The 26,333-nt window shown below is 38.6% G+C and overlaps 1 protein-coding gene across 1 annotated transcript in view; it reads right to left on the reverse strand.

Annotated features, from left to right (window-relative positions):
• Window positions 1–26,333, reverse strand: part of LOC126162041 (nucleolar pre-ribosomal-associated protein 1) — a 176,291-nt gene that overhangs the window by 119,145 nt on the left and 30,813 nt on the right. The gene's annotated exons all lie outside the window — the stretch shown is intronic.

Genomic DNA, 26,333 nt, shown 5'->3' on the forward strand with positions numbered 1-26,333 from the left:
ACCTACGCCTGGGTTTCAGGCATGTAGTTTAAGATCCTCTGCAATGCCGTTCAAGTTTAGGGGTAATACCTCATGGCAGAGGTGTAATTGAGAATCTGGATTGAAAAGGAAGGCGTGCTGAGGTGGTCCAAGCAGTTGTGTCAAGTCACAGTGCCACGATGGTATAGTGCTGACTGCTAAGCGGGAGACCCAGGTTTGACTCCCGGCCTTGGTACAAATTTTCATTTGCCGTTTCAGTCTGCATATACACATCACTTATAAGTTATTTTTGGAAGGAGGCAGACCTGCCTGTGGTAATGCGTGTTGTTCAGTAATGTTGGTGACAGATTCTGGGCAGTGTACGGCCACTACAATACTTTTAGCTGTGAAGGAACTCTGACTTTTGCAAGGTCTGAAAATGCTCCAGTGCAAAACTTTAACTTTTCCGCTTGCATTTCAGGTTTGAGAGCAGACTGATTATGAGTTCCTACTCATTATCACTTGTGTGGTATTGTTTAAACTGTCATACTATGAATTATTTAAGCTATCAAATATTTTGTGTATTGTGGTCACAATATGCTTTCTATTTACCTGACGTTTATTTTCTTTAATAAACAGTAATCAACAGAATTCTCCAATATCACCTACATCTATTACTGACATTAGAATGGAATGCTTGTATATTAATTCTTCATTTGTCTTTTATTTAATATTTATGTTTATTTTGTTAATTCATAATTCTAACCAATGCACTTAGTGTCCGACTGCAGGACCACAGCTAGAGGTTGTTATCTGCAGCGAGTTATCTGCTGGGCATGAAAGCAGAGGTGTGGCTTGACCCTACAAGATTATCGAGCTATTCACTTTAAACAGCATCATGCATAGCCCATTACCTACGGTACAAACAAAGTCAGGTAATATTGCAATGGGTCTGCTCATACGGGATGCTGGGTGGAGCAGCCACAACTCAGCAACAGGATATCCATTAAGTAACATTGCATAGTGTCCTGATCTTTCTTGCGTTTACGTCTCTTTCAATTGCCAGCAAAACTATTTCACTGAATTTAAGTTACATTTGGTCAATGCCTACTAAGTTGGTTCAGAGGGAATGGAGAGTGTCCTTAGGATGTCAACTGAATTTTTATCTGCTTTTTTAAATAGATATATTGTGTGTTTACTTTTGGTGGATTTAGATGTTACTGTATTCAATCTCGCTACAACAACCTTGGGGTCACTAATTCTTGTATCTATCATGACACTCTATTCACTCTGGACTGTTTGTCACTAACATGTATAGTATTATTATCAAAACCATTTACACTTTGTGTGAGCTTCTCATTCACTGTTTAAAATAAATTATTATCAGGAAATGGCTAAAATCTTTCGTGCCATCCTACAAATGTTTGGAACGTAATGCTGTCACATTTCCACCAGGAAAGCAACATATTATTGTCTTTGCTGTCTGGCTTGCTCGTTATTAGGTGAAGTTGCATCCCATCTTTAACACACATTTTGACATTCTCAAGTATGCCATCCTAAGAAACCCAGTCTCAAAATCTGCTATTCTTGGACAAAGAGCTTTTACTGATTGGTATAGTCTCATGTTGTACATCTAAAAAAAGAATCAGTACCTACATTTAGAAGAAAAGACTGTGAGATGACTGTTATATAAATTAAAACATCAAAGCTTGACTTTGTTTTCTAATCTCATGTGTAAAGTTAATTGAGAACTTTTATCCAAAAATCTCTCTTCTCCTAATGTATTTTGTGTAAGTACTTTTCCCTGCCACAAGCTAAACGTTTACATTTTGACACACTAAGATAGACTCAATAGCTCCATAGTTTTATTTGAAATCAATGCATGTTCATAGCATTCGTATATTACTACTTGAATAATTATAGAAGCTCTTGCTACGGTAGGTCCATATCAAACTAAACCAATTAAACAATATCAGTTAAAAGAATGCAATAAACTTTGGTTCCCTTCATTTAGTGATACTACATACACAACTGTAATGGTATTTGCCCTTCTGTTAGCAATCACATTCTTCACCTAACATGGATAAAATCTCTGTGGACATGCAGTTTTCTCTGTGGCTTAATGCACACCATTTCCATCAACTGGCGTGATCATTAGAGAACTGTTACGATGTTGGACCAAGAAGCAGTTTCATCGCATATGTCAAGATATACTTTTTCATTTATATAAAAAAATCTGCTCCAATTGTACTTGACAAACCCTTTATTTGGATAAAATCATACATGCAGCCCAGGTTTTGGGGTGGAAATTCCATCCTCATGTGCTACAAAAAGCAAGGATAACTGTGAAGAGGTAATCTTCATAAAACTGATTAACATTAAAAGAGGCCATACAAATGTGATCACCAGGTTATGCCTTGATTATGTATGAGAATGTCATACTAGTCATGTAAAAAATCCAACAAATTTATCAAGTAGAATGTGAGGTTCCATGCTGGTGAGGCATAAAAATATTCTCTGAGTCAACCAGTACCACACTTTTTTTTTTTTTTTTGTCATCAGTCTTCTGAATAGTTTCATGCAGCCCACCATGAATTCATCTCCTGTGTTAACCTTTTCATCTGTTAATAAGACTTGCAACCTAAGTCCTCAATTATTTGCTGGGCGTATTACAATCTCTGTCTTCCTATACAGTTTTTACCACCTACAGTTACCTCTAGTGTCATAGAAGTTATTCCCTGTTGTCTTAACAAATGTCCTGTCATCCTGTTCTTCTTCTTGTCAGTGTTCTCCATATGTTCCTTTTCTCACCGATTCTGCAGAGAACCTTCCCATTTCTTATATTGTCAGTCCATCTAATTTCCAATATTCTTCTGCAGCACTCCATCTCAAATGCTTCGATTCTCTTCTATTCTGGTTTTCCCACCATCCATGTTTCACTACCATACAATGCTATGCTCCAAATATACATTCTCAGAAATTTCTTTCTCAAATTAAGGGCTATGTTTGATACAAGAAGACTTGTCTTGGCCAGGAATGTCCTCTTTGCCAATGCTAGTATGCTTTTTATGTCCTCCTTGTTCTGCCCATCACGGGTTTTTTGCTGACTGGGTAGCAGATCTCCTGAACTTCGTCTACTTTGTGATTACCAATTCTGATTTTAAGTTTATCAGTATTCCCATTTCTGGTACTTCATTGCTTTTGTCTTTCTTCTATTTACTTTCAAACCATATTCTGTACTCATTGGACTGTTCATTTCATTCAAGACATCCTGTAATTCTTCTTCACTTCCACTGAGGATACTAATGTTGTTGGCGAATCTTACCACTGACATCCTTTCACCTTGAATTTTAATCCCACTCTTGAACCTCTCTCTCATTTCAGTCATTGCTTATTCGACTGAGCAGCAGAGGTGCAAAACTGCATCCCTGTCTTAACCCTTTTTAATCCGAGAACTTCATTCTTGGTCTTCCACTCTTATTGTTCCCTCTTGGTTCTTGTATGTATTGTATATTATCCATCTTTCCCTATAGCTTACCTGTTTTCCTCAGAATTTCGAACATCTTGCACCATTTTACATTGTTGAACACTTTTTACAGGTCAACAGAACCTATGAATGTGTCTAGCACTATGATATGTCCGAGGTTCTCACCACCCCCCTGGCCTTAATTTATGTTAATTCATTCCGTCTCAGCATTTCTTCACATTAACTACTCTTTTCTTCACTCCGTTTTAGTTTTCTAGATTTCATTGTCCTACACATCTATTTTTCACAACCGGACTCTCACCTCTGTTACGTAAATTGCACTTAGCTTTTCACACTTATTAACTAGTGCATGATGTTTAAGCAGTAATCTCTGTCTTGCACATTACCCTGTCTTCCACCTTTAAGCTCTCAGTGTCTGCCATCAAGGTCCTGTCCTGCAGTCCCTCCTTAAAACCTCCTCAGGCCCTTCATAAGGACACCTCAGTCCATAGACCTTCTCACCCACCCAAACCATGCACCTCAACCTTTTACCTTCTTCTTAATATCCACAAACCCAATCATCCTGGCTGTCCTTTAGTTGCTGGCTTCAAATCACCCACCAAATGTATATCTGCCTTAGTTGATCAGCACCTGTAACCCATAGTACAAAGACTCCCCTCCTATATCAAAGATACCAACCATTTCCTCGATCATCTGAAATCTGTACCAGTCCCACTCCCACCATACATTTCACTTATCACTACTGATGCCACCTCCCTCTATACCAACATCTCCCACATACACGGTCGGTCTGCTGCTGAACATTTTCTCAGTCAGCGCCCACCTGATTCTGAACCTATGACAACCTCCCTACTCACCTTAATCCACTTTATGCTTACCAACAACTACTTCACCTTTGAGGGGCAGACTTACAAACAGATCAGGGGTACAGCCATGGGAACCAGGAGGCTCCTTCCTATGTCAACCTTTTCATGGGCTTTCCTGGACCCCATATGTCTTCAGCCCATGGTTTGGTTTAGATACATTGATGATATCTTTACCATATGGAGGCATGGTGAGACAGACCTGTTAAAATTCCTGGAATCTCTGCATACCTTCTCCCGATGAAATTTCACATGGCCCTATTCCGAATCCCACGAGTCCAGCTACAAACTTCTGTCCACATTAAACCTACCAACAAACAATGTACTTACATTTTGACAGTTGCCATCCTCTCCATGCCAAATGTTCCCTCCCATACAACCTTGGCTTTTGAGGCAAATGTATTTGTTCAGATGCATACTATTTACAGCAATACACCACAATTCTCACCTAACCTTCACTGCACATAATTACCCCACCAACCCAGTTCAAAAGCAGATTTCCTGGGCCATCATGTTCAACATGGTACTGCTGAACCCTCCAAAAAATAACTTCGGGGCACACCATTGGTGACTCGGTATAACGCTGGTCTGGAATGTATTAATCAGCTAATTTGACAGGGATATGATTTCCTAAAATCATGCCCTCAATTGAGGTCCATTCTGCCTTAAATTTTGCCCACCACATCTAGAATAGCGTTTCATCAGCCTCCCAATCATTGCAATATTCCTGTCAGACCCTATGCTCCTTCTGCACCCTTTTCCCTACCCTATGGCTCCTACCCTGTGACCAACCATGCTGCAAGACTTTCCCTATGCACCCTCCTACCACCACCTATAGTAGCCCTGTAACTCGCAAAGCATATTCTATCAAAGGGAGAGCCACCTGTGAAGTGACACATCATATACCAGCTGTTGTGTAAACACAGTTCGGCCTTTTGCATTGGCATGACTACAACCAAATTATCAATTACGATGAAGGGGTATAGGCAGAGGCTGTATACTGGCAATTCACAATATCCTGTTGCAGAGCATTCTCTAGAACATGACAATCATAATAGCAGTGCTTGTTTCACCACATGCGCCATCTGGGTTCTTTCCCCAGACACCAATTTCTCAGAAATGTCCTTGGTTCTCATCACCCCCCTGGCCTTAATTTATGTTAATTTCTTCCATCTCAGCATTTCTTCACATTAACTATTCTTTTCTTCACTCTTTTTTAGTTTTCTATAGCTTTCATTGTCCTACATGTCTATTTTTCACCACCGCACTCCCACCTCTATTACGTAAATTGCACTTAGCTTTTCACTCTTATTAACTCATGCATGATGTTTAAGCAGTAATCTCTGTCTTGCACATTACCCTGTCTTCCACCTTTAAACTCTCAGGTTTTCAAATCTCATCCAATGCAGTCCCCAACAATCAGTCTTTCCTTCTCATCATGCGCCAAGAGACTTCCCTGACCCGCAGTTCTGGATGACTGTCCTGAAATTTACCCCTTTTCCTAGAACTCTCCAGTCCTTTTCCTTCACCCTTCTTTCTTCCCCTTCAACCCTTCTGCCTGAAAAAGGAGCCACTGACTCCGAAACTTTGCCTAATTACAACCTTCTTTTATATGTGTGTGTTCTGCTGCTACTTGGTAAGTAGATTTTCTATCCTGACGTATTTTGCTATTACCACTCAATAATGTCTTACAAAAAAATTTTCAGGGGTAATTCATCACTTACAAAAAAGTGTTAATAGTACAAAAGTGAGCAGTAAGAAAAATGTATAGTATTCTCCCAAGTGTATCATGCTGATACCTCTTCAAGGAGTTGAGCATTTTAACTGCGCCATCAGAAGTCATATATTCACTAATGAAATTCATAATAAATAATTCACTGCAGTTTGAAAAGCACAGTGATGTCCATACCTACAACACTAGAGGGAAAGATGACATTTAGTACCTTTTGTTAAAGCTGCCAGTGGCTCAGAAAGGAGTTCAATACGCAACAACAAAAAGTTTTTATCATATTCCCAATATCATACAAAGTGTGACAGGTAATGAAGCAACTTTTAAATCTAATTTAAAATCATTTCTCCTTGACTACTTCTACTATTTCACTGATGAATTTCTTGAGTAACTAGTAGCCAGTAAATGAAAAAAAAAATAGTGTAGATTTGTGTGTTGGACTATAAAAATAATGTGTTCATTCATATTAACACCAATCATATATATACATGTGTACGTATCCTGTAAACTGCCATGTTCCACAACATTTTGATAAAAGAATTGTTCAAATGATCTATGGAACATGGATCTAACTAAATAACTAACTTTAGCTGATGATTATGGGGCAGTCATGTTAGCTTTTTATCAAGGAAGAGTTCCAAAAGTCTTTTATGCTTTTGAAAGATAGCAGGTAAATGATGCTGAAATAACTACAAAGTGGGTCACAAGGTGTTCAACAAGACACACCGGTTCAAATATCACCACAGAGGATGAGATCTGGAACAGCTGTTGATCTTTGGTGGCCCATAAGACTACAGAATATTGCCCACAATCAGGACGAAGAGGCAAATGTTCCCAAGAAGGAGATGTAGCATTCTCCCGATTCAATCTTTTTGTGTTTAATTAGTTACCGAGCATTAGCACAGAGCTGCTTAAAAGTGATGAGCATGGTTTGTGAAGAAACGTCCAAGAATCATGAATTGCTATTTTAATGTTGTTGGTCTACCACAGCACCAATCGGTAGTGGAGGGGCCTGTAGTAGAAAAGGTAATAGCAATTCCAGCGGTGCAGACAATTGTGTTGGAAACATCTCCCATAAACTCACTGATGCAATCTGACTGAGAAGGGTCGCAGATGACAGCAGATGCACACAATTGCCAGTTTGCTGTTCAAAACTACCATCTTGGCAACTGGTCTGTTGGGAAGTAACAAGGAAGTGACAGGATTACTGGAATGTGATCAATGTGATGAAGATTGTCATGTAGTGACCATTCTAGCAAAGCCACGTGACTGGAGGAAGATAAGGTTGATAGCCAGAAAGGTGCCATGGGCAGCACTGAAATGTCCCATGGAGGAGACAAAGATCCAGATCAAAAAGAACCTGCTGCAACCAGATGATGTGGTCTGTCATTGTTGGGTTTAGAGCAACATTACTAAACATCAGTTCAGAGTCTGATGGCATGGGAGAATCTGGTGCCTCAAGGGTCACTGAGGTAGCCTTCTCCTGTGATTTCTTTTTCTCTATGCTGCAAGGTGTAGGATACAAAAGGGAGTGGGCAGGCCAAGGACACACAGTTGGTGGCTCTTTCAGGCACTGGCTGGCATCTGGTTCTTGTCTGTGGAATTCCAAGTACAGAATTCCTGAATGGATGCCCTGCCATCAGTAGCCATTGGATGAAGATGCTGATTCTCTGGCTGCGTGCAGGGAGTCAATGCTCCTGTAAATGAAAATCCAGGAACCATGAGAGGGGGAGGCCTCTTGCCCCCATGGTCTAATTTACATGCACGGCTACCAGAGGTCCATGTGGAAGTAATAAATAGCAAGCCCTAGCCACAATAGTAGCAACAGTAGATATCATTGGGCAGTACATGAACAATCGTATTTGTTTGTGAGCATCAAATGCCGTTGTTGTTGTGGTCTTCAGTACTGAGACTGGTTTGATGCAGCTCTCCACGCTACTCTAACCTGTGCAAGCTTCTTCATCCCCCAGTACCTACTGCAGCCTACATCCTTCTGATCTGCTTAGTGTATTCATCTCTTGGTCTCCCTCTACGATTTTTACCCTCCACGCTGCCCTCCAATACTAAATTGGTGATCCCTTGATGCCTCAGAACATGTCCTACCAACCGATCCCTTCTTCTAGTCAAGTTGTGCCATAAGCTCCTCTTCCCCCCATTTCTATTCAATACCTCCTCATTAGTTATGTGATCTACCCACCTAATCTTCAGCATTCTTCTGTAGCACCACATTTCGAAAGCTTATATTCTCTTCTAGTCCAAACTATTTATCGTCCTTGTTTCATTTCCATACATGGCTACACTCCATACAAATACTTTCAGAAATGACTTCCTGACACTTAAATCTATACTCGATGTTAACAAATTTCTCTTCTTCAGAAATGCTCTTGCCATTGCCAGTCTACATTTTATATCCTCTCTCCTTTGACCATCGTCAGTTATTTTGCTCCCCAAATAGCAAAACTCCTTGACTACTTTAAGTGCCTCATTTACTAATCTAATTCCCTCAGCATCGCCTGACTTAATTCGACTACATTCCATTATCCTTGTTTTGCTTTTGTTGATGTTCATCTTATATCCTCCTTTCAAGACACTGTCCATTCCATTCAACTGCTCTTCCAAGTCCTTTGCTGTCTCTGACAGAATTACAATGTCATTGGCGAACCTCAAAGTTTTTATTTCTTCTCCATGGACTTCAATACCTACTACGAACTTTTCTTTTGTCTCCTTTATTGCTTGTTCAATATACAGATTGAATAACATTGAGGATAGGCTACAACCCTGTCTCACTCCCTTCCCAACCACTGCTTCCCTTTCATGCCCCTTGACTCTTATAACTGCCATCTGCTTTCTGTACAAATTGTAAATACCCTTTCGCTCCCTGCATTTTACCCCTGCCACCTTCAGAATTTGAAAGAGAGTATTCCAATCTACATTGTTAAAAGCTTTCTCTAAGTCTACAAATGCTAGAAATGTAGGTTTGCCTTTCCTGAATCTTTCTTCTAAGATAAGTCGTAGGGTTAGTATTGCCTCACGTCCAACATTTCTACGGAATCCAAGCTGATCTTCCCCGAGGTCGGCTTCTACCAGTTTTTCCATTCGTCTGTAAAGAATTCGCGCTAGTATTTTGCAGCTGTGACTCATTAAACTGATTGTTTGGTAATTTTCACAGCTGTCAACACCTGCTTTCTTTGGGATTGGAATTATTATATTCTTCTTGAAGTCTGAGGGTATTTCGCCTGTCTCATACATGTTGCTCACCATATGGTAGAGTTTTGTCAGGACTGGCTCTCCCAAGGCTGTCAGTAGTTCTAATGGAATGTTATCTACTCCGGGGGCCTTGTTTCGACTCAGGTATTTCAGTGCTCTGTCAAACCCTTCACGCAGTATTGTATCTCGCATTTCATCTTCATCTACATCCTCTTCCATTTCCGTAATGTTGTCCTCAAGTACATCACCCTTGTATAGAGCCTCTATATACTCCTTCCACCTTTCTGCTTTCCCTTCTTTACTTAGAACTGGGTTTCCATCTGAGCTCTTGATATTCATACAAGTGGTTCTCTTTTCTCCAAAGGTCTCTTTAATTTTCCTGTAGGCAGTATCTATCTTACCTCTAGTGAGATAAGCCTCTACATCCTTACATTTGTCCTCTAGCCATCCCTGCCTAGCCATTTTGCACTTCCTGTTGATATCATTTTTGAGACGTTTGTACTCCTTTTTGCCTGCTTCATTTACTGCATTTTTATATTTTCTCCTTTCATCAATTAAATTCAATATTTCTTCTGTTACCCAAGGATTTCTACTAGCACTCGTCTTTTTACCTACTTGATCCTATGCTGCCTTCACTACTTCATCCCTCAAAGCTACCCATTCTTCTTCTACTGTATTTCTTTCCCCCATTCCTGTGAATTGTTCCCTTATGCTCTCCCTGAAACTCTGTACAACCTCTGGTTTAGTCAGTTTATCCAGGTCCCATCTCCTTAAATTCCCACCTTTTTGCAGTTTCTTCAGTTTTAATCTACAGTTCATAACCAATAGATTGTGGTCAGAATCCACATCTGCACCTGGAAATGTCTTACAATTTAAAACCTGGTTCCTAAATCTCTATTTTACCATTATATAATCTATTTGATACCTTTTAGTATCTCCAGGGTTCTTCCATGTATGCAACCTTCTTTCACGGTTCTTGAACCAAGTGTTAGCTATGATTAAGTTATGCTCTGCACAAAATTCTACGAGGCGGCTTCCTCTTTCATTTCTTAGCCCCAATCCATATTTACCTGCTATGTTTCCTTCTCCCCCTTTCCATACTATCGAATTCCAGTCACCCATGACTATTACATTTTCGTCCCCCTTCACAACCTGAATAATTTCTTTTATCTCATCATACATTTCATCAATTTCTTCATCATCTGCAGAGCTAGTTGGCATTTAAACTTGTACTACTGTGGTAGGCGTGGGCTTCGTATCTATCTTGGCCACAATAATGGGTTCACTGTGCTGTTTGTAGTAGCTTACCCGCATTCCTATTTTCCTATTCATTATTAAACCTACTCCTGCATTACCCCTATTTGACTTTGTGTTTATAACCCTGTAGTCACCTGACCAGAAGTCTTGTTCCTCCTGCCACCGAACTTCACTAATTCCCACTATATCTAACTTTAACCTATCCATTTCCCTTTTTAAATTTTCTAACCTATCTGCCAGATTAAGGGATCTGACATTCCACGTTCCGATCCGTAGAACGCCAGTTTTCTTTCTCCTGAGTAGTCCCCATCCTCTTGAGTAGTCCCCACCCGGAGATCCGAATCGGGGACTATTTTACCTCTGGAATATTTTACCCAAGAGGACGCCATCATCATTTAATCATACAGTAAAGCTGCATGCAAAAATTACGGCTGTAGTTTCCCCTTGCTTTCAGCCGTTCGCAGTACCAGAACAGCAAGGCCATTTTGGTTAGTGTTACAAGGCCAGATCAGTCAATCATCCAGACTGTTGCCCCTGCAACTACTGAAAAGGCTGCTGCCCCTCTTCAGGAACCACACGTTTGTCTGGCCTCTCAACAGATACCCCTTCGTTGTGGTTGCATCTACGGTAAGGCTACCTGTATCGTTGAGGCATGCAAGCCTCCCCACCGACGGCGAGGTCCATGGTTCATGGGGGGAGTGAGCATCAAATAACGAGACATAATTGGACACTTGCGGTTTCTGAATTATGCATTCTTTAATTAGGGTAGTACATTTCAGGGATTTAGAGAGATGTCATTTCCAAAATTAACAAATGGTTCAAATGGCTCTGAGCACTATTGGACTTAACAGCTGAGGTCATCAGTCCCAAAATTAACACAGACAGCTGGTAGCAACATGGGAGTTCTTACACAGCAGTCAACCACAGTCTCCACAGGTCGGGTCATATGTACATTGGCAAACCATATGCCCAAAGTGTTGGCATTCGAAGCACGGCATCGGTGTGCATCATTCTACGTCAAATCATGGAGGTCCTGAAACTTTGCACATTTGCATATACTTACAACATAAGAACTTGTGCAAAATCTTTTTTCTCTCAGACTAATACTTTTTTTGTATCAAATTTTAAATGTACTAATATTCTGATAAACAGGCTCTGCAAAAATGTCAATGCAAAATGGTGCTTACCTACATGAATGCTTGTAACTCAGGTGTTTATGAAGCTTTTGATATGGAATTTTTTTCAGAAGTTACGAGAAGCACATACTTAGCATACGTGTAATTATTTAAGCAGTAAAGCTACAAAGAACAATACAAAAAAAATTAATTTGTCGCTTTCCAATTTCTGGAAAAAATACAGACATGTTGAAAAATGCTTATATCACAATCCTCCAATCTGGTGCGAACTTATAATTGGTCTTAAATAATTCCCAAGACAGTACACATTGTAATAAAATAAAATTATTAATGTGTTTTCTATGAATGGACACACAAATAAATCTGAAATCCCAATACTTTGCATTGTGATGAAAAAAATAATAATTCTAAGTAATATCATCCATACCTGATACCCATTGCTTCAGATTTTCATGGAACTTTTTCTACTTGTTACTTTTTGCATGGCAATAGTCAATGCAAAAAAAGGGGGGAAAATGGAAATTTTTTACAGACATGAATGCCACAACTGAAGTTCGTCATCTGGATTGCATTACTTCAGACAAAAATTAATAACAACAGAAGGTATCTGATTTTCAACAAATCAGTCATACTTCCCCAGATATCACAGATGGGATGTATCTTTATTGGAAAAAAAAATTAATAAATATTCTTGATTTAAGGGAATATAGAAGAACAACTTAAGCTATTATGGTCCAAACAATGAATTTTCAAATTCTGACAGCTTATACAAGATTTGTTTGTATCAAAACTGTAATACTAAAAAAAAAGACATGCTGAGTTTTGATAGATATTGGATGTTTATTTAAAATACATCTTATCTCATCATTATTCAGAAGATCATTCAAATCAGATTATGTAAATTGACAACCTATCGTAAGGCTGCCTGATGAAAGTACAGAGCCAAAAGTTATATATTTAATTGAAACATTTTCAATACACGGGTTAAGATTTATTTAGGGTGTCTAATTAGGATCTTTAAACAACAATTATTCTAGCCACACTAACATTAATTTAAAACGTACATGTTCAGAAAAGAATGACACTACTCGTCCAGGTGGTTAGAGAAAAAGTAGTTCCACATCTCCTCCTTCATCACAGACATTTCTGATGAAGGCAAAGTACCACCTGTCACCATATACAGCTGCTACAAAAGAATTTTGTTGAAGACGAGAGCATGTCCATTGTGGGGCATTTTCACTGAATGCAAAAATGGAGGAAGGCTTTTCTGAAGTTACTCTTCTAATCTCTAAAGAATCACATGGAAGTGGTTTGTAATGGTGAAAATTCCTGGTACCAGGTATTGTGTGGGTTGTTGAAAATCTCTTCTCGATGTTCTTGCGTAGAAAATCAACAACTAATTTCTCTAAGAAGTGAAAAAAAAAATTGTCAATATTAGCTTTGCAGAAATAGTAAACACCAGATGCAGTTGTTATTTGTGCATCATCTACTAGCTGAAGACGAGTTCTTCTCAATATACATTTTATCATTTTATACCTCCTGCCAAACCATAACACACAGATTTACTGTGACTATTAGCAGAAACAAAATGCTCATCATCAACAGAAAAATCATTTTTGTGCTCATTCAAATTTTTAAAGCTTTTTCCATTCTTATACTGAGCAGAACATCCATCAGTGAAATAATGCACTTTCTTCACTTGCAGGTAATGCTCTGTCAGCCACTTAAACATTTCTTTCTGGACAGCATTTACAAATCCTACATCATGTTCCATATCATCACTTATAAAGCAGTGGCTCACTATTACCAATTTACTTTCTTCATTTATCACATAAATACACACGGGATGGATTGTACAGCTTTTTCTTGTTCACTGGTAACTCCGAATTTCATTATGTATTAAAAAAAACTGTAGTTTTCAGCAAAGTCCATTAACAGAATTGCTTTTTCCAAGGTTAGATGATCTTTCAATTTTTTCAATGATTTTGACTGACACTTGATATAAATGAGTGTTGTTTAAGCACCTGTAATTTTGTTACCAACAAGGTGATGTATTCACTAACAGTAGCAGACTGCTTTACCAATTCTGCCTGATGACCTGTGTTTATCCATTGGCTGAACTCAATTTCATCATCAGCATCTTTGTAAGCTAACTTCTGCCTTAATAATTGTGACAGTTTGTCATCACTGGGACAGTTATCACAGTGATTAAGCATGCAGTCATAGTTTTCAGAGTCATATACAAGAAATGTTATAAGTTCTTTTATGTTTCTTCAATGTGTTATGTATCTAAAAGCAGTTTCACATTTTGGTAGACACACACACACACACACACACACACACATACACACACACAGAGAGAGAGAGAGAGAGAGAGAGAGAGAGAGAGAGAGAGAAACTCAGCAGCACCAGCTAAAATACACCATTTCAATCTTAGTGAACAAAATTTAGAAAGACCAAAGTTAATGTTTGTATTCTCCCATTTAAAACTAGATTATAGTTCTCTTAAGTTGTGAAGGATGAGTCTTTTTTGCATATACACATTCTTCTGAATACTAACTTTGTCTTTTGCTCCTGCTAACATTTGAGTATATTCATCAATTTGGTAGAAATCAGTGGCAATGTTTACCACTTCATCAGCAATAACTTTCCCCCTTTTTGGTTTCCTTGCTTATCAAACCACACATACTCATTAACATTGAATTCTGACGTTGTGTTTTCTTTTGACGAAGAGGATGGAGCTATAGTCAAAATTTGAATTTTTTCAGGTACTCTTACACTAGCCATTTTTTCTTTAATTAACAATATCGTGGCATCGACACCTTTGGCTTTCTTACCAAATTCACCGTCAAATTTTTCTTCTCTATGGTCATAATCTTCAATACTGCAATCTAATGCCCATCACACTTTTCTTTGCAAAACATGCTTCACTTTTTCTAGCTTCTTTTTGCCATATGGAGCCTTGCTGTGAACTGGAATACAGTGAATTTTTAAGGAAGAGCACACCACATCATGTAAAGTTTTATTTGCATCCTCAATACTTTGACTTTTTAGTATTGATTTGTGAAATGTCACCTCAAGGGCATCTGCATCACTTTCATTTCTATCACTGATGTCAGTTTTGTGTTCATTAGTCTTACAAAATGTTGTGCACAGTTTTTGGCCTGGTTTTACACAGATTCTTTGAGCACTTAATGTTTTAGGCAATGACAAGCAAACTGACCTCAAAAATTTTTTTCACTGTTTGTCTGTGTTTTTTGAAAGAACCACAAGTTTGTGGCAGTGATATTTTTCATGTCTGGTGCAAAGTGATATCAAAAGTGCGCGAGAGTTTTTTTTTTTTTTTTGACATGTGTTGTTTTTTATCTTTGCCGTAAGACTATAGAATCTCCTAGTTATTGTTACTTCTCTATTGTTTTTTCTCATTGTGAGTTTTCACGAATAAATATTTTTTCGTTAACTCATTATACCGGACGGCTATGCAATTATTTGTTGTAGGCAAGGCGCCTGCATAATTGGTGACCTCTGATTAAGGAACTTTAAATCTTTCGTTAGCTACATCGAACATTAACTGCAAAAGCAATGAACGACGACAGCAAACGATACGGTTCGATAACGGAAGAAATTCATAGGCTTCAGAATGAGATAGAAACTTTACAGTTGCATATTTTGAAAGATCTGAACTTAAAGCATATACCGGACCAAAGGAATGACGTTGGTTCAACAACCATGGCAGCACAACCACAGCAAGTAACGGCAATGGAAGTACCCGCTGGTTTCAACACTTCACCAACTCAATGGTTGCAATTACGGGCACCCCCATTCATGCCTTCTCAAACACAAACATGGTTGCGGTAATGGAAAATATATTTCTACAACAAAGAATAGTCAGTGATCACGAGAAGTTCACCTTGGTGATAAGTAATTTGGACCATCAGACCTCGGTTTTGATATCTGACATTATAGTGAACCCGCCTACAGAAGGAGCATAATGTAGACTGAAAGAAGAATTAATTTCTTTGTGTGAAGTCAGTCGGCATCAGAGTCAAACAAGTACTGTACCAAGAGAAACGGGGAGATAGGACCCCGTCAGAATACTGGCGTCATTTACGCAGCCTGGTAGATAGATCGACAGTAACTGATAGACTGTTACTCCATGTATGGCAACAACAGCTACCAACGCAAGTAAGAACTACACTAGCTATATACGACAAAAGATCAGTTGACAAACTGCTGCTCGCCGCAGACAGAATCTACAAGACGCACGAGCCTACTGCAACAGTCGCAATGACGTCGACAGATGCCACGTAGGGTAACTACCATTACCAGCAAGACCAAACTGACGATATAACAGTAAACTGTCCCGCGGTTGCAACGCGACAAACAACAAAAAGTTCAAACGAAATTAGAGATTTAAAAACTGCAATAGAGGATTTGCGAGCGCAACTACACACACTACAGCGACTACACGTTATCTTTAAGCACAAGAGAGACCGGGCTGGGCGTGAAACACGAAGTCAACAAGAGGACGAGCACAAGGTGTTTGTACACAAAGACTTGTACAATTGCTCTCACATAATGTTGCGAACAGACTCAGTTAAATCGCCTTTACAACCACCACATACGGGCCCATTTCAGGTGCTGAGTAGAAATAAGCATACCGTGGACATAATGTACAATGGTGTTCCGACTAAGGTATCGATTGAACGTATCAAGCCAGCATGGATTTTACCCTCTCCGACCTCTGACACCACACCTGTGCATCAACACGTGATGGACGCAGAGCATACCAAAACACCGCTCAGTACATCGTCCGAGACAGGTGAATCACCACCACAAACGACAACGTCACCGCCCCCGAGACACCCGACGCACACCAGAGCTGGACGTCGAATAAAATTCAAGTATCAAGATATCCCTGGGGCTCCGCACTTTAAGGGGGTAAGGGGGCGGGGGGGGGGGGGGGGGGGGGGCTGTGTGGCAGTGATATTTTTCATGTCTGGTGCAAAGTGATATCAAAAGTGCACGAGAGTTTTTTTTTCGTTGTTTTTTATCTTTGCCGTAAGACTATAGAATCTCCTAGTTTTGTTACTTCTCTGTTGTTTTTTTTAGTTCCTTCTCATTGTGAGTTTTTACGAATAAATATTTTTTCATTAAATCATTATACCGGACGGCTATGCAATTATTTGTTGTAGGCAAGTCGCCTACAAGTTCTTTGGTGACTTTCAAAAAATTTTAAGTAATAGTATCTGCAACACCCACATATAGCAGCACTTTCTTGATCTCGTGGAAAGCTTATATTGGATCGCAGCAATATCAAATCTCATTGGTCTTCAGTCAGCTCTTCTATTTTTTGTAGAGTTTTTACTAAGATATGGGTTGTAAAAGGACATGGTGTTTTTAGTAATTTTCCAACAGTGCATGAATCCACGTTTTTCACTGCAATTAACTGAGCACTAATTCACTTAAGACATACTTCATACAAGTGGAATGTCTCACAGAAAGTCAAAGAGCAACTGAGGCCAAATAGGCTAATTGTTGCATTCCAGTTATTCTCAACTAAGAATTTCAGCAACTGTTGCATTGTTTTCGAATTAGTCATATGAAAGGAAGTTAATTTTCACACTTAAAGTTAACTTGCCTGCCTAAAATGAGTTATACTTAAATATGCTAATTTGATACCCTTGCATCAGAGGCATTGAGTGGATGAACTTACTTAAAATGACCCTTTTCCATAACAGTAAAAAGTATTTTGATTTCAGACTGTGTGTCAATTAGCAGAAGACCTATTCAAATTTTTATTTTATTAGAAAACTTGCAATCTAGGGGATTCTTTTGAGACCAAAATCAGGTTCCCAGCAGGTTGGAGAAATGTGACATAAGCATTTTTTCACTTCATTGCAATTTTTCTGAAATAAAAAATTGACATACATAAATATTCTTTAAAAAATTTCTTTATAACTTTACTGCTTAAATAATTATATGTCTGTTAAGTATGTGCTTCACTTAACTTATGAAAAAAATTCCAAATCATAAGCTTCATAAACACCTGAGTTATGGGCACTTATGAAGATAAGTACTATTATGCACTGACATTCTTGCAGAGCTCAATTATCAGAATATCACTACATTTAAAATTCGATATAAAATAAAGTTGTAGTCTGAGACCAAAAAGATTTTGCAGAAGTTCCTGTTATAGGTATAAGCAAATGTGCAAATTTTTGTGAACATTTGAGATAGAGGGTTACAAATCCTTGAATTATTGCATGTTTTGATGTGGAAATGACCCTGTTGCACATCACAGTGGTAAATCATGATTATCATCTCCTCTTGAGAATTCCTCTCAAATGTAATGATGAATGTGCCAGTTTCAACTTTGTTGTCTGATACATCTCGATGTACATAACATACAAAATGGATCCCACAATTATGCAAGTGTTCGTGTAGCCTTCACAAGTCTGCACCTACTGGGCTACAATGGTTATATAGACTGCTAAGATGCATATGGACTTAGAAATGTGTGCCTGAAGAATAGGGAAAGGGAATAATTCCAGTGTTCAAGAACAGAGACAGAAAAATATGTGAAAACTGTGAAGGGCTACAACTCATATCAAAAGTAACAAAAATGATGAAGAGGATACAGGAAGCAAGACTGAGGGAAAAAGTGGAAGGTCAGTTGAAACAGGAGCAGTGATGTTTGACATGGTAAATCAACAGTGGACCCAATCTTTAGTATGAGATAGTTGATGGAAAGACATTGGGAGTATGTCAAAGATCTGGTGGTGATATTTCTTGTTTACTGAAGGCTTACTATAGTGTCCTCAGAGAAAGTTATGGGAAACCTTAAAAAGAAATGGAGTTGGAAAAGAAATAATTGAAATGCTTCAAGCAATGTATGACAAAAGCTTCAGCAGTGTCCACAGAAAGTCTGAAGAAGCAATTGATTCAGGAATGTTAAAGGAGTGAGGCATGAGAGTGTGGTGGCACCATCATTATTTATAATGGTTGAAATGCAACGTTGGTGGTTTTTTGGTGGTATATTTGTAATGATTCCTTTGCACAACCTGTAACCATTTGATGTTAGATGTTAATACAATTATTTAGTAAATTTCTCTCGGTCACCGTTCTTGATGTTTTCAGTGGTGGCCCTGCTAGTCAGTTCCACCAACAGTGAGGCAGCAGTCTGCACTGGACTTTATCTGTTTGTGTGTGGATGGGTGCTAAAAGAGTGTGTTACCTGACTTCCAAGCTACTTGTATGACATAAATGATTAGACTTAAACTGATGTTGCAGGCACAAAATCAAGACAAGAAGTTTTCTCTACACAAGCTAGTCCACTCAGCAGATGGAGAGGCTCACTCGCCGTCTCACCTTGTAAAAGTGGTGGGTTCATGACATTCTCCCATCTGCACATACTGTAACATCTCCCAACACTTTCTACTAAACATCATAAACATCTTCCATCATCACAGAAGCCAGCAAGTGGGTAAGCAATCCTAAAAATGTCATGTCACACTTCACAGTGATGGATGAAATTGTGAAATAGATAGAAGCAGCTCATGGAGGAAGAGAGATGAAGTTATTGCTATTTCCTGATGATATTATGCTGTGGGGAATCAACATTAAGGAGGTACAAGAACAAATAGAAATCTTAAAAAAAATAAAAAAAAAAAAATAAAAAAAATTAAAATAAATAAATAAATAAATAAATCGAGAGATATAGAATCAAATGAAATGTGGAGAAACCAAAACTACAGTGGTAACCAGAAAAGGCAAGGGAAAAATTAACGTTAAAGGAAAGAATACTGAAAGAGTGGATAACTAAATACCTAGAGTGTGTGATAAGGGGAAATTCAAGAAAGGAGGAAGAAATTATCGAAAGGGAAGAGAGCAATGTATTTTATTAGTGCATGAGGGGCTTCGTCTGTGGAAAACTTTATGTTCTGCCTTACGGCAGGTCTTGTCATGGGGGAAGCCTTGTCAGAGAGGTCCATCGCATGAGCGACTAGGGAAGTGATTCCAGTGTGGTTTCCCGTTACCTTCCACTGGTGAAGATCAAACGATAATGAGGACAATAAAACACGCAGTCCCTGAGCGGAGAAAATCTCTGACCCATCCGGGAATCGAACCCGGGCCCCTTGGCATGAGACACTGCTGTGCTGACCACACAGCTATCGGGGAGGAATGTCTGTGGAAGGGAGGTGTCAATTAAGTATAAGGAAGTGCTGTACGAGACATACTTCACACTAATACTGACATTTGCATCAGAGTCCTGGACAACGACAAGAAGAGAGGAGAGCAGAATCCAAGCCAGTAAAATGAAATTCCTAATAAGTATGTTAGGAAAAATGAGGAGAGACAGAGTAAGAAATAATACAAAAGCTGAATGAGAGAACTAAGAAGAACAGGTTAAAATGGTTTGGATTCATAAAGCGAATGGATGATGGAAGAATACCAAACAAATTACGGAGGCCAAGTCTGAGGGCATAAGGGAGACCTAAAGTTAGGCGGATTGACTCAACAAAGTGAGTTTAAGAAGAAGGAATCTGGACTGGAACAAAACAGTTACACAAGAAGAATGGTGGAAAGACAGAATAAAGTGGAGAAGTACTGTTAATGTCCCAGCCTGGTCAATGGGCACATTCAGACTGTTATGGTGTGTCACAGTAACATGTACATCACCTCATTTTATTTATTTTTTTTTTTTTACAAGATAGTAATGCCCATTTTAATTAAGGTGGAAGCACTGAATAATTTACCAAGGGAAGAGATTTTTCCCAAATAACTTTTCAGTATTCTCAAAACAGAACATCAGCTTAGTAGAGAGAAAGGACCCTCCATGTGTCCTAAAGCAAATCTGGAATTGAGGGGAATATGTTTCTGAAAGATGCTCAAGTTTGCTTTCCTCCAATGGTGCGGCAAAGGAGGGTAAATTCCTAGGGTCATACCAACCCACACTGAAGAACTCAGGTCTGTCTGAAGAGACTGCTGGAGCCTCGTGACTACCACCTGGTAGTTTAAATCTTTTTACGGTATCAGATATCTGCCATGATACTTCTTACTCCAAATGAGGGCTCTCTCCACAGGCACTACTCAGCTAGAGCAATTGTCACATGATTTGATGGTCACTTCCCAGAGTGCCAGTTTCCCTAAATGGACAAGCACCTACTCTTCAGCATGTGCGAGCAAATAGTGCCCTCAGTGTGCAGTAATGGGGCTACCATCATATGGGTACCTGACAACCCTTCACATGGACTGGCCAAAAAAAAAAAATAATAATAATAAGAAGAAGAAAAGACGAGAAAGAAAGAAAGAAAGTTGGAGGTCAAACCTAGATGTGGGGATTGAACATAGGTTAAACAAAATAGCTGGCAAAAAAATAATGTAGTGAAGTGGGAAAAGCCACAATCAACATCAAAAAGCAAGTTAGGTTGTCAGCTTGGAATTTGTCTTAGAGACAAACTCTTGGAAAAGATATAATCACAGAGTAAAATTGTGGCACAGGACAGGAAGAATATCCCAAAGCCTCATGTTACCATGCTCCCTAAACATGTACTCTCAAAAGAGCTTTGAGCACTCTGAGGGAATTTGATATTTAATGAATATACAGTTCAGAAGAGTCATGATATAATAACAGTTCCTGAAAAGTCTGAGAAACTACCCAAATTATTACTTTCTTTCACAGGCTGAGAAAGATATGAAATTCAGCCAAATAAATCAGAAACACTTGAAATGAACCTGTTACTTATGAGACAAGTGACAAAATGTACTTTATCTGAGCAGAGCAGTTCAGAAAAATCAACTTCTCCTGAGGCAAATAGAACTCCTGCTCCCTCATACAAACTCAAATTCTTTGAAGACCATCAAAAATTCTGAAATCAGCAAGAATGGAAGATTGGATGCCATATTTCTCTATAGTGAGGATTCCCAAATTTTTCCTCTGAAAGGACGCTTTGAGAGTGCTGATACTTCGATGGAACAGCTTGTTTTTATTTTGAAGGTATGTTTTAAATGAGGAAAACTTGTTTTATTCAGAGGTTACTCCAATTTTAAATTATAATTAATACCACAGAAACCGTAGCATTAAAAAAAAATTAGTATCATTAAAATATCACAGAAAATGCCATATTATTAATAGTTTTTCATGCAGCACTTTTTGCTTCCTGTGTAACACCAGTGTTCCACATACAATTTGGGAAACCCTGCTCTACAGACACAGTTTTCAGATCTGTCATCACAGAAGCAACTTTGCAAAGCACCGTCACACATATGGCTTCAGGCAATTAAAGATTTGCACTCATGTACTAAAAAATCAGACATGGGTAAATGCTGTTTTACCCAGAGATAAAAAAGTTAACAAACATCAAGTGCAGTGTCAAAGCTGAACAGGATCTTCAACAGCACACTACCAGGTTCCCAGCACATCTAGCAGTTAAAGTAAGTAACCAAACAATTGAGTTTAGAATGTGAAGAAACATATGCTCCCACAATATACTACAATTCAATAAGTTAGTTTGGAATAACATATTAGTTTGGACTAGCAAGTAAATACAATCCAAAAACAGATCACTTAGATAATGTTACAGAATTCCTACAAGGATATCTGAAAGAGCAGACTTGTTTTAAAATCCCAAAAACTGATTGTCACTCAAACTGTTAAGGACAAATGCATCAAGAGGCTTTAAAAAGGCAGCCTGTATGTTAAAAGGTAGTTGCAACAGTAATATTAAACTAAATAAAGCACTCTTAAACTTCAAAGTCAAACGATGTAGGCCGGTGACAATGTGGGCCTGTTGCAGATTCATGATTTTATAAGAGAAGTAATCGATATGATGTACTAACTGTTACAATTTATATACTGACAAGTTGATTTTTTTTTTAAATAACCTGCAAGAGAAGGACACTTTCAAAAAGAAACCCAAAGAGCAATTTAAATTGAAAGAGCTAAGAGAAGTGTCAAACTGCTTGGGCATCAGAATCACAAGAGATTCTGAAAGGAGACTATTGTGGATGCATTAGTCTCATTATGTAGAACATTCCTAGAAAAACACAACATGAAGGACTGGAATCAAATACTGACACTACTGGACAACAATCTACATCTTCATCTGCATCTACATCCATATTCTGAAACCACCGTGAAGTGAATGGTAGAAGGTACGTCCCATTGCACCAGTTATTAGGGTTTCTTCCCATTGTATTCACGTATGGAGTGTAGGAAGAATACTGTCTGAATGCCTCTGAGGTGCTTACGTGTACTGATCTTGTCCTCACGATCCCTCTGTGAGTGATACATAGAGGGATGTCGTACATTCCTAGAGTCATCATTTAAAGCTTATTCTTGAAACTTTGTTAGCAGACTTACTCAGGATAGTTTATGTCTGTCTTCAAGATCCCATCAGTTCTCCTTCTTTAGCATCTCTGTGACTCTCTCCTATGGGACAAACAAGCCAGTGACCATTCAAGTTGCCATTCTCTGTATACATTCAATGTTCCCTTTTAGTCCTATTTTGTACAGGTCTCACACACGTTAACAACATTCTAGAACCGATCACACGAGTGACCTGTAAGCAATCTCCTTTGTAAACTGATTGCAATTCCCCAGTATTCTACCAATACACTGACATCTACCAACTGCTTTACCTACGACTGATCCTATGTGATCACTCCATTTCAAATCTCTACAAAGTGTTACACCCAGGTATTTGTATGAGTTGACCAATTCAAACAGTGAATCACTGATATTTTAGTCATAGGATACTATTTTTTTTTTTTTTTTTTTGGTTTGTAAAAAAGCACAATTTTACATTTCTGAACATTTAAAGCAAGTTGCCAATCTCTGTACCACTTTGAAATCTTATCAAGATCTGACTGAATATTTATGCAGCTTCTTTCAGGTAGTACTTCATTATAGATAACAGCATCATATGCAAAAAGTCAGCTTACTATTAATATTGTCTGCAAGGTCATTAATATACAACACAAACAGGAAGGGTCTCAGCACATTTCCCTGGGGCACATCCGAAATTACTTCTGTATCTGATGATGACTCTCCATCCTAGATAACATGCTGCATCCTCCCTACCAAGAAGTCCTCAATCCAGTCACAAAATTCACTTGATAACCCCATACGATCAGACTTTTGACAATAAGCCCAGGTGTAGTATTGAGACAAATACTTCTCAGAAATAAAAAATACTGCATCTACCTGACTGCCTCGAACCAAAGCTTTCAGTATGTCATGTGAGAAGAGTACAAGATGGGTTTCACATGATCAATGTCTTCAGAATTCATGCTGGTTGGCATTGAGGAAGTCATTCTGTTTGAGATAGCTCATTATGTTTGAGCTCAGAGTATGTTCTAAGATTCTACAACAAATCTATGTCAAGAATATAGGACAGTAGTTTTTTGGATCACTTCTAATACCCTTCTTGTAGAGGGATGTGACCTGTGCTCTTTTCCAAGAGCTGGGCGTGATTTTTTGTTTGAGGGATCAATGGTAGATTATAGTTGGAAGAGGGGCTAACTCAGCCGCAAATCCAGTATAAATCTGACAGGGATCCCATCGGGGCCTGGAGCTTTGTTCAGTTTTAGTGATTTCAGCTGTTTCTCAACACCACTGACACTAAAATGTATTTTGCTCATCCGTTCAGTGACACGAGAATTAAACCGGGGCAATTCTCCTGGGTTTTCCTTTGTAAAGGAACATTTGAAAATGGAGTTAAGCATTTCAGCTTTTGCTTTACTATCTTCAATTTCAGTTCCTGAATTGTTAACGACGGACTGGACACTAACATTGATGCCACTAACAGCCTTTATATATGACAAGAATTTCTTTGGGTTTTGTGAAAGATCACTTGACAATATTCTGCTACAATAGTCACTGAAGGCTTCATGCATTGTCCTCTTGACAGCTAAACACATTCCATTCAGCACCTCTCTACTATAGACCTATGCTTTGTTTTATGCCTATTATGCAGTAATCTCTGTTTCTTTAGAAGTTTCTTCAGAGTGACTGTACATCGTGGATGTTTCCTCCCATTATGAAAAGTTCTACAGGGTACATATCTATCCAGTGCAGGATCAGTTATTCTATTAACCCTGAGCATTGAGGAAGTCATTCTGTTTGAGATAGCTCATTATGTTTGAGCTCAGAGTATGTTCTAAAATTCTACAACAAATCTATGTCAAGAATATTGGTTCCTCTACATGATCCTGCCCTTTGCTGAAAGTTTCAAGTTCCTCATTGAGATACAACACTACTGACTTTTTTAATCTAATTTACTGAACATGTATATCTCTCTGCTTGTTTTAGCTGTTCTTTGCACTTTGGTAATCATTGTTGCCACAACCACATCATGGTCACTGACACCAGTTTCAATGTGGACATTGTCAAAGAGGTCTGGTCTATTTGTTGCCATTAGTTCCAATGCATTTCCACCATGACTGGTGTTCCTGACTATCTTTTCAAGATAATTTTCAGAGAAGGCATTTCGTAATGTTACACAGGATATCTTAGCACACCCATCATTAACAAAACTGTAATTTTCCCAATTAATTGTTGGATGATTAAAGTCTCCACCAATGATTACAATATGACTGGGGCACTTACATACAAGTGAGCAGAGGTTTTCGGTTACATCAGGAGATGAGTTTGGTGGGCAATAGAAACAATCTCACATGCAACTTCAATTTCTATCTCAGTGAATCTGAGTTTCCTGTCTACTGCGACAAATACACCACCTCCATTTTCCATTTGCCTACCTTTCAATATACACTTAAATTTCCCCCAAAAATCTCACTGCTACCAGTTTGAGGTTTCAACCAGCTTTGCCTAGTATTATATGAACTTCACTGCTTTTCATGAGTGCTTGAAATTCTGGCACTTTGTTGTGAATGTTTCAGCAGTTTACCAGTAGGATTTTAACACTCTCACCTGTGCACCGCATTTCTTTTGATCTTACACTGATACTTCTGGGTTTCTAAATCTGTTGTTATCTGGACTGAATGGAGAGTTACCTAATCTAAAACACCCTCATGTGCACCCCACACACAGTCAGCTACCTGAGTAGCAGTCTCTGGTGTGTAGTGCACACCTACCCCATTGAGGGAGACCCTACAGTTCTGAGCCCTATAGTGCAAGTTCAGGAAGCCATAGCCTAGCTTGTCACAGAACCTTCATAGTCTCTGGTTCAGTCCTTCCACTTGACTCAGAACCAAACAGCTACGATCAATTCTGGGGACAATGCTGCAAATTGCACAGGTTAGAAAGTGAAATCACTGAGTTTCCTTTCAGATTTTCTGCAATAACAAAAGCATGATTGATTTATGCAAAACAAGAGTTACTATGGACAACCCAAACACTTAAGATAAAAGACATCATTTAACTAAAGAAAGATATAGACTCAGATGAAGTAAAGCAGAGTGCTGGTATGTTGATGAAGTTGCTATCAAGAATATGATATCAAATAATTACAGAATTTTGACTGGCAGTATGAAGATTCCACAGGCATTGATTCTAGTGGGCACATTGTAGATGAGAATCGATGCCTCCTTTAGATGATGTATTCTTTGCCAACAGCATTATCAATGTTGTCATTGATTTGTGTTTCTGTGTTCTACATGTGTAAAATTGTTTTGTGTGCTACTAAAAATTAAAGTAAAACAACACTGATAGACTGAGCTGCGGCAAATCC

This window comes from Schistocerca cancellata, chromosome 2 (genome assembly GCF_023864275.1).
Source record: "Schistocerca cancellata isolate TAMUIC-IGC-003103 chromosome 2, iqSchCanc2.1, whole genome shotgun sequence".
NCBI classification, from domain to species: Eukaryota; Metazoa; Arthropoda; class Insecta; order Orthoptera; family Acrididae; genus Schistocerca; species Schistocerca cancellata.